The following is an 11,096-nucleotide window of genomic DNA, read 5'->3' as shown; positions in this document are numbered from 1 at the left end:
TCTGTGGACCAACTAGAGCAGCTGAACTTTATTTGGGGTTAATCAGAGGCACTTTAAATGATGGCAAGTGTATGTTGACTCCTATTTAACATGATTTTGAATGTGATTGCTTAATTCTGAACACAGCTACATCCCCAGTTATAAGAGGGTGTGCACACTTATGCAAGCACATTATTTTTTATTTATTTTTTTCCCCTCCACCTAAAAGATTTCAGTTTGTTTTTCAATTGAGTGGTACAGTTTATAGGTCACATTAAGGGTGGAGAAAGTTCTGAAATTATTTATCTTTGTCTAATTTTTTTACAGCATAGAAACCTGACATTTTAACAGGGGTGTGTAGACTTTTTATATCCACTTCATATACACACACACACAATATTATAATTTTGTTTCGGGGGTAATCATGTGCCTTGGGGCTTGTGCCCCTGATCTTTAAAGACCCTAGCAACGCCCTTGTCCGGGACATGGGCTAGAATTGTCAAATTCCTTGTGTCTCATGACCCAGGGACAATGACATATTACCTGGACTAAGGAGAGAAAGCATTGGACTGTTGCTTAGTAGTCCAAAGTCCAAAGTTTTCAGATAAAAGTATTGTATTTCATTTGGAAATCAAGGTCCCAGAGTGTGTGGTGGAGAGGCACAGAATCCAAGTTTCTTGTGGTCCAGCAGGAAGTTTTAAGTCAGTGATGGTTTGGTGAGCCATGTCATCTGCTGGTGTTGGTCCACTGTGTTATAACAAGTCTAAAGTCAGCGCAGCCATCTACCAAGGGAATTTGGAGCATTTAATCCTTCCCTCTGTTGACAAGCTTTATGGAGATGCTGATTTCATTTTCCAGCGTAACTTGGCACCCGTCCATGCTGCCAAATGCACCAATACCTGGGTATGTGTTTGACTGGCCAGCAAACTCGTCTGGCCTAAACCCCATATAAAATCTATGGGGTATTGTCAAAATGAAGATGAGAGACACCAGACCCAACAATACTGATGAGCTAAAGGCTATTTTCAAAGAAACCTGGGCTTCCATAACACCTCAGCAGTACCACAGGCCTCCTTGCCACTCCACATTGATGAAGTCATTCATGCAAAAGGAGCACAAACAAAGCATTCATTGCATATACTGTACGTATGTTTCAGTAGACCAACATTTCTGTATTAAAAATCATTCTTTTAATTAGTCTTACATAATATTCTATTTTTCTGAGATAACTTTTGGCTTTTTATTAGCTGTAAACTTGAAATAGATCATTCTGTCTGTAATGAATCTATATAATATACAGTATGTTTCCCTTTTTGAATTGATTTACTGAGATAAATTAACTTTTCAATGATATTTTGTTTTGCAATAAATCATAAAGCTTCCTTGAAAGTAGTGTAGACAACTTTTGTACTCCAATATTGAAAGTGATGCCACAAGGCGTTAAGGTCAAAATTTCACAGAATTGTACCCAAGGTAAGGTGTGTGACATCACTTCCAGCATTTGACACTAAAATACAAGCACACCAGGTGTCATAAATCTCCCCTTTTTTTCATCTTGCTCAACAAGAGGCATGGGTTAGCAAGAAAGGGGCATGACTTAAGATAAGTCCATGTACACAAAAATTAAGTAATGTAACCCTACCAACTGGTGGTCAAAAATTAGTCAAATGTGTCTAAAGATACATAACATTTATCATCCAGTGTGAGCCACTGTGTACACTGCTTATTATATAGGATTAATAGATCTGCCTCTGTGATCCATCTGCACAACACATTTACTATATACTGCATCAAGTAATTTTTAGAATAGAGGCTGTACAATAGTCTTACATATATCACTGTTAGGGGGACTCACATCAGCATTTCACTTTCCATTTTAAATGTGATTGAAATGAAAAATAATGGAATTGCTAAAACGGAAAGCAAAACGGACTGTCTGCAGGACTTTTTTTCCTTCCAAAAAATGGAAACCTGACAAAATGCTGCTTTCAGTTTTACTTTTTTTATTGAACTGTATGAGGACGGATCAAAACAGAGTGCCTTTAAAGTGTACAATTTTGCTTTCTGTTTTAGAAATTCCATTATTTTCCATTTTAATCACATTTGAACAGATTGCTCAAACAGAAAGTGAAACACTGATGTGAATCTCCCCTTAGTTTGTTGACTGTTATTTTTTATTACCTTTAACTCTACAACAATTGACTTCAACAAATATCTATTTGAATACATCTGAAACTCAGAAACAGCTATCTAAATTTATGAAAATGTTAATCGTTAATAGTGTTAGGCGCGAATATTCAAATCTGATAGGTTCCAGTGCAGGGTGTTAGGTAGTGTGACAATACTTAGTGCACTAATCAGCAATGTGTAGTCAGACCTGCTAAAATGTGTAGTTGCTTGTATTGCGCAAAAATATGTGCATCATTAATCCCGATTTGCGCAATCGCGAATATATTGGAGCACTCTATCTGCATATAAAGCTATTGTAATGTTCTGCCATGCCAACCATTTTCTCCAGTCTCAGGAAACTTCTAACAGCTTGAAAAATGTAGCAATAGTGACCCACGCCTGTATTGCGCGCTCAATACGCGCATATTACATTGCCGATTTTCGCAATCAAGAAAATAATAAATATATGATGAATATTTGCCCAAATATTCGCGAAATATCACAAATTCAAATATTGCCCCTGCCGCTCATCACTAAACATTAAAAAACTTTAAATACCTAGTTTATAAATCAACATACACATTTGCCCTGATTAGGTAACATTTGTAACTGGGATGCACAAGGAAACCTTTTTGATCAGCATAAATTAAAATGCAAAATGTAACTGTACTTTTAAGCCATGCATAATTCATTGAATAACACACTGCAGGAGGAATAATTAAAAACTCAAGGGGGTAACATTAATAGCTGTGACACAAACAACTCTGCACAATCATATTTGCTAGAAAGGGCAACCATCATCAAAAAAATATTTTTTTGTAATGCAAAAACATGTTTATGAAATTATACATTTTAAATTACATTGTCACATTTAAAAATGTTTACTTTGTAAGTGTAGAAGTAATTTTACATATTAACACAAATTGTTCATGCTGTAGCTATGTTAATGTTTAAGTTATTAAGAAAATTGGTCTAATCAACTTTACCCAAAAACTAAAACTAAAATATTGTAACAAGCTGACAAAAAGTAGTCAAAAACATATAATTGATGCCATTATTATATTCATGGAATAAAATATACATAAAGTGCTTGTATGGAAATATGCTCATCACACAGAAACACAGCCAGCAAACTGCTACCAGTCTTCCTTAAACACCCTGGTAGGTAGAAAGCTAAGGCTGCCCCTAGGTTCTTCACCAGAACTCACAGCAAGGCAGGAAGGACTTGGCCTCTCGGGACCCAGGTTACATCTGTGAAGAAAGGTTTCAGAAAACTGGTGCAGGTTCGTTAGCAGCAGACCTACCGGAATGACCAGAGTGAAAAGAGTAGTAGATAAGCAGGGTTAGAACCAAGAGAGATGGGTAGATCCAAACAGCTAGCTGCAGTAGCTGGCCATAACTGAGTAGCAGACTTATATCCCCCACTTAGCCAGCAACCTGATTGACTCAGCTTCCAGCTGCACTGATAGTTTAACCAGCCAGGGCTTGACTGTTCAACATGGCAACCATCCTAGTATAGCCATACTCAGAACTTTGGTTAGGTAAACCTCTGACAGTGCAAGGTACTACCCATGTGTTACTAAAAGGACTGCCCTATGACCACCATGTAATACTACTTTTCCCCTGCAGAGCCTACCACAGTGAAAATGACAATGCCCCATGCAGGGAGCATGTATTATGTCCCCCAAACTGAGCCGTCCACAGTGTTCCTGCCACTGTTGCTGACCACCTTACCCAGTTGAAGCTGGCAGAGAGACAGCTTGCAGGATGTTTGCTGCTTGATGCACTTTTGCAACCGATCCTCTGTGTCTACTCTTGTCCAAGCTTATCAGGTTTAAAGGGGTTGTCCGGGTTCAGACTTGAACCAAGACATAGCCCCTTCTTCGCCTAGGCAGCCCCACTGAAATGAGCATCAGAGAATTTAATGCTCTGATGCTCTCCCTTGCCCTTCGGTGAAACACTCAGGGCAAGCACTTTTTCATTAGATCTGGTGACATACCGAGTCTCTGCTACGTGGGGGCTTCCGCCTAGCAGTGTTCCCGGTGACATCACCGGCATTAATGGCTGGGCTTTAGCACTGCCCTAGCCTCTAAAACGGCTAGGGCAGCACTAATGCCCACACATTAGTGCCAGTGACATCTCCGGGAACACTGCTAGGTGGAAGCCTCCGCCTAACAGTGTAAGTTTGTAAACAAAAAAGCACTTGCCCTGTGCGATATATACATATGATAAGAGGAAGGGGGAGTGGGAGTGACTATGTGCCGTACTTCTGTTCGGGACAGGAGGATGTCCATGGAGGGAGTCTTGAAGGTGGCAGATAAGGGCCTGGTGTGGGAACCAGACCAACATAAATGTGGAGTTTTCAGTAGGACCTGGCGTTGTTGCTGTGGTGCTGACTCGCCATGAAAAACTTTGACAAATTGGGTATTGTTCCTGCCCATAAAAGCTGTTCCAGATGTTCAAGGTAGCGTGCACAACAAGAATTTGTAATTTATACATTTAATGTATAGCTCTGCTTTTTCTGTTTTCAGTTGTACATGGGAGAGGTGTTATCAGTGATTGTGTGTGTGAGTATACAGATTTAGCTTCGCTCCTGCATTACCCAAATTCTGATACATTTCAACATCTGTGGAATGTGTCCAATCCAACCCATGGTGGCCACACCACATAATTTACAGGACCTAAATGATCTGCTGCTAACATCTTCCGGCCAGATACAGGACACCTTGGCCCATGTAGAACTGATGGCTGATTGGTGTAAATGCTTAAGCCCTTGCCACAAATGTATGTAACTGTACATGTATTATAACGCTGCCTTACTAAAGTGGCCAAACAGTTACATCCATTGGATAACAGGTGGACAAGAGCTGTGCATGCATCATCTGTAAAATACAGCCAGGCACCTGCTGCAATGCCCAAGATTGGAGTTAACAGCCTTAACATATCCCCTCTATCACCCATGCAGGCCCTCTGATTTCATGCTCCAATGCTTTCCCTTGCCTTGTGCTGTATCACTCAGGGCAAGGGCTGTTTGTCTATATTTCTACACTGCTAGGCAGAGGCTTCTACCTAGCATTGTTCCCATTTTACAGGGGCAGCGCTAAAGTTCGCCCATTAGTGCCAGTGATGACACCAGGCTCACTGCTGGGCGGAAGCCTCTGCCTAGCTTACCCATGGTAAGCCCGGTACTTCACTGAATCTCCAGAAAAAGCCTTTGACCTGCACGACTTAGCACAGGGCAAAGGAGAGCATCAGAGCAGGCCTACTTGGGTGAAAACAGTGATATGTTCTGGTTCAGCTCTGAACCCGGACAACTCCTTTAAGTAGTTTGACAGAGAGAGGGGGTTCCCTCTGTCAGTTTGGAGTGACAGGTTATTATGCTTTGGTATACTGAGTATACCAAGGCATTATACAAGCAATCAAAATATAAAATTATTTAGTCCCCTAGTGGGACAAAAAACAAGTTAAAAAATAAATACAACAAAAGCATTAAAAGCTTAAAAATCGTCCATTTACAAACAAAACAATCTTTCCATAAAAAGAGGGTTTATTTTGCGAGTACACACATATGATATATTCAGAATCATAATAGCCCGTAGAATAAAGTTAAAGTTATTTAACCTCTTCCCGCAATACCATGTACATGTACGTGGGGGAATGTGGTGCCTTACTGCACAAAGTGATGCGCTGACAGTTCAGTGAAGCTGGCACCCAGGTTTGCTAGGCAACCAGTGACGCCAACGGGAACGAAACACAGTGCACCGGCCAGCGATCTCTGTGATTGGTCCATTACTGCAAACGGACCAATCATTGCGCATTGACGCAGTTTAGAGCAGAATATGTTTGTTCTTCTTCTCTGATCATTACAATTCCTGTCATGGAAGCGATCAGAGAAGGAACTACTGTCAAAAACCACACACACCACAGAGATACAACCCCTTAAGTGCCAAATTTCCGCTCTTCTGTGCTCCAGTCAGTGACACAGATCAGTTCTGTGCCTCATCTGTCATCAAACTTGTCAGCCTGTCATCAGGTTGGCAGCCACCTCTGCTTCACCCCCTGCCTCACACATTATTAACCCCTTCAGTTCCGATTTGCCACTCTTCTGTGCCTGATTTGCCTCAGTCAGTGACACAGATCAGTCCTGTGCCTCATCTGTTTAGAAATTTTTCTGTCCGTCAAGATACCTGTCACTCCAGTCTGTCCGTCCATTAAGACACCTCTCACTCCAGCCTGTCTGTCCGTCAAGACACCTGTCACTCCAGCCTGTCCATCCATCAAGACACCTGTCACTCCAGTCTCTCCATCCGTTAAGACACCTGTTACTCCAGTCTGTCCGTCCATCAATACACCTGTCACTCCAGTCTGTCCATCCATTAAGACACCTGTCACTCTGGTCTCTCCATCCACTAAGACACCTGTCACTCTAGTCTGTCTGTCCATCAATACACATGTCACTCCAGTCTGTCCGTCCATTAAGACACCTCTCACTCCAGCCTGTCTGTCCGTCAAGACACCTGTCACTCCAGCCTGTCCATCCATTAAGACACCTGTCACTCTACACTGCGTGCAGAATTATTAGGCAAATGAGTATTTTGACCACATCATCCTCTTTATGCATGTTTTCTTACTCCAAGCTGTATAGGCTCGAAAGCCTACTACCAATTAAGCATATTAGGTGATGTGCATCTCTGTAATGAGAAGGGGTGTGGTCTAATGACATCAACACCCTATATTAGGTGTGCATAATTATTAGGCAACTTCCTTTCCTTTGGCAAAATAGGTCAAAAGAAGGACTTGACAGGCTCAGAAAAGTCAAAAATAGTGAGATATCTTGCAGAGGGATGCAGCACTCTTAAAATTGCAAAGCTTCTGAAGCGTGATCATCAAACAATCAAGCGTTTCATTCAAAATAGTCAACAGGGTCGCAAGAAGTGTGTGGAAAAACCAAGGCGCAAAATAACTGCCCATGAACTGAGAAAAGTCAAGCGTGCAGCTGCCAAGATGCCACTTGCCACCAGTTTGGCCATATTTCAGAGCTGCAACATCACTGGAGTGCCCAAAAGCACAAGGTGTGCAATACTCAGAGACATGGCCAAGGTAAGAAAGGCGGAAAGACGACCACCACTGAACAAGACACACAAGCTGAAACGTCAAGACTGGGCCAAGAAATATCTCAAGACTGATTTTTCTAAGGTTTTATGGACTGATGAAATGAGAGTGAGTCTTGATGGGCCAGATGGATGGGCCCGTGGCTGGATTGGTAAAGGGCAGAGAGCTCCAGTCCGACTCAGACGCCAGCAAGGTGGAGGTGGAGTACTGGTTTGGGCTGGTATCATCAAAGATGAGCTTGTGGGGCCTTTTCGGGTTGAGGATGGAGTCAAGCTCAACTCCCAGTCCTACTGCCAGTTTCTGGAAGACACCTTCTTTAAGCAGTGGTACAGGAAGAAGTCTGCATCCTTCAAGAAAAACATGATTTTCATGCAGGACAATGCTCCATCACACGCGTCCAAGTACTCCACAGCGTGGCTGGCAAGAAAGGGTATAAAAGAAGAAAATCTAATGACATGGCCTCCTTGTTCACCTGATCTGAACCCCATTGAGAACCTGTGGTCCATCATCAAATGTGAGATTTACAAGGAGGGAAAACAGTACACCTCTCTGAACAGTGTCTGGGAGGCTGTGGTTGCTGCTGCACACAATGTTGATGGTGAACAGATCAAAATACTGACAGAATCCATGGATGGCAAGCTTTTGAGTGTCCTTGCAAAGAAAGGTGGCTATATTGGTCACTGATTTGTTTTTGTTTTGTTTTTGAATGTCAGAAATGTATATTTGTGAATGTTAAGATGTTATATTGGTTTCACTGGTAAAAATAAATAATTGAAATGGGTATATATTTGTTTTTTGTTAAGTTGCCTAATAATTATGCACAGTAATAGTCACCTGCACACACAGATATCCCCCTAAAATAGCTAAAACTAAAAACAAACTAAAAACTACTTCCAAAAATATTCAGCTTTGATATTAATGAGTTTTTTGGGTTCATTGAGAACATGGTTGTTGTTCAATAATAAAATTAATCCTCAAAAATACAACTTGCCTAATAATTCTGCACTCCCTGTAGTCTGTCTATTCTGGATAACAGAATATGGGGTGAATTTTCTCCTTATACCCATTGTTAAAATGAAAAATTTGAGCCTAAAGCGAGATATTCTTGTAAAATAAGAAATTTTTCATTTTCACTGACAAGTGTTTCTAAGTTCTGTGAAATAGCTATTGGGCTAAAGTGCTTAATACGCCCCTTGAAAAATTTGTTAGTGATTTTCCATAATGAGGTAACTTTTGTTTTTTTTCCACTGCTGGGGTGCCTCAGGGTGTCTTCAAATGCGACATGGTGCCTGAAAATTATTCCAGTGAAATCTGCCCTCCAAAAGTTATACAGTGTTCCTCCCACCCTGTGCCCGGCTGTGCACCCATATAGCACTTTACAACCACATATGGGGTATTTCTGTAAACTTAAGAACCAGGGTAACAAATATTGAGGTTTATTTTACTGTTAAGCCTTGCTGGGTTACAGGAAAAATTTATTGAAATGGAAAAATCTGCAAAAAAACGTGAAATTTAAAAAATTCACCTCCATTTTCCATTAATTCAGGTGAAACACTTAAAGGGTTAACAAAGTTTGTAAAATCAGTTTTTAATCATTTGAGGGATGTACAGTAGTTTTAAAAATTGGGTAATTTATGGGTGGTTTCTACTTTGAGATCCACAAAGTGACTTTATAACTGAACTGGTCTTCAAAAAAGTGGGTTTTAGAAATGTTCTTAAAAATTTTAATATTTGCTTTTAAAATTTTAAGCCTTCTAACTTCCTAAAAAAATAAAATAACATTTACAAAATGACGCAAACATGAAGTAGACATATGGGAAATGTAAAGTAACAACTATTTTGAGAAGTACGACTATCTGCCATAAAATTGTGAATTTTTACATAATTTCTGTAAATTTTTGATTTTATAAATAAAGGTAAAACATATTGACTCAAATTTATCACTAACATGATAATGGTTCAGTTAAAGATATGACGCCCCACAAGAACAATTACATATGCAGCAATATCAATGGAAAAATGTTAAAAAGGTATGGCTCCTGGAATATATTAAAAAGAAAAAATTTAAATAGTAAAAAAAAAAATACAGATATTTAGGGGGTCGTTTATTGAACAGAACTACGCCTTTATTCATACACCAGATCTAAAAAAGTGGGCGTGGAATGGGTGGGGAAGGTGACTAAAACTAAAACGGTGTTCTTAAAAAATGAAGCCCTTAGTATTACTATAATCCCATAAAATCCATAGAACAAATGTACATTAACATGTAAGCGGCAGAAAATTTATAATAAAAAATCTATGGAAGGAATAAATTAACAAAAGATAATTAACAAGTTATATGTACCCCAATATGGTGAAATTATGGTGCCATACTGCCATAGAAAAATACAACATACCCCTCATAAAACAAACCCTAAATCAGCTACACCAATGGAAAAAATAAAAAAAGCTATGACTCTCAGAAGGTGGGATTGAATAACTGAACCAATCAAAGACGGGAAGGGTTTGATATAAAATAGACATTTTTCCAACCGTTACCATAATAGTACAGTGGAAGTTGGGTCTTTTAAGATGGTGACCAGAGTGCATCGAGCACCGTTGCCTTCAAAACCTGTAAACGCTGTGCTTCCAGGCGAGTGGGGAAGCTATTCGCTGGTTATGAAAGGTTGATGCCTTTCACAGGTATATTCCAATGTAAACCTGCAGATGGAAGCATTGAAATATACTGAATCTTCTATTTGTCAATGAATTTATTTATATTGATAAATAGAAGTGGTAATCTAACAATTGCATGGTGTTTAGGGCCTTGGGGGAAACAAAGTATTTAATTTTTTTTTTTTTTTTAACAATATCAAAATTCAAATCAGCCCCTTTCCCCAGAAAAAAATATCTAAGCAATGAAAAAATAAACATAATAGGCATTGCCACATCTAAATACGTATTTATCCCATACAGCGACTGACGTAACGGGGAAAAAAATCTGAATCGCTGATTTTCAATTTTATTGTCACTTCATCTCTGCAAAAACGTTGAATAAAAGGTGATCAAAAGTCATACACACTCCAAAATGATATCAATGAAAACTAAAAATTGTCCTGCAAAAAATGAGCTCTCAGGCAGATGCATAGATATAACCATAAAAAAAAGGTATGGCGATAAAAAGAAAAAAAGGAAGTTTTTTTTGTATTAAAACATGAGAAAAACTATATAAATGTGGTATCGTTGTAATCATAGTGATCCAGAAAATGAATGGCTTGGCTCAGTTTTACCACAAAGAGAATGTTGTAAAAATACAACCAGTAAAACTATGGGGAATTGCATTTTTTTTTTTTTTCAATTCCACCCCATTTGGATTTTCTTTCCGGATTCCCCCTCCATTGTATGCAACAGTAAATGGTTTGATTAGAAAGTACAACTTGTCCCGCAAAAAAATAAAAATCCTCATATGGCTATGTGAATGGAAAAATACAGAAGTTATTGCTTCGGGGAGGCAGACAGTAAAACGAAAGGGGTTAACGCAGCATAAATGTTCAGTGCCTCATTTGTAGATAGAATGTAAAACCATCATTGGCTTTTTCTATATATTAGAATTCTAAGATTTCTGTGCTGATGTATGCACCTTAGTACTGACATCTTGTTTTAAGGTGAGTGTGTACATTTAATGTAATTAATCATTTAAAAGCTAAACTGGACATCTGTAATACAAGTAATATCTGTGAACATCTGTTGTACCACGTGAGAATTAAATATGCTGCATTAACAATAAATACTATTATTATTTATATTGTTGTAATATCCCTTGGAATTAGAAAAGATGAAGTTAACCACTGTTAAGG

Source organism: Bufo bufo, chromosome 3 (assembly GCF_905171765.1).
Source record: "Bufo bufo chromosome 3, aBufBuf1.1, whole genome shotgun sequence".
Taxonomy (NCBI): domain Eukaryota; kingdom Metazoa; phylum Chordata; class Amphibia; order Anura; family Bufonidae; genus Bufo; species Bufo bufo.
The sequence above is the reverse complement of the archived record's forward strand: the minus strand, read 5'-3'. Positions refer to the sequence as shown.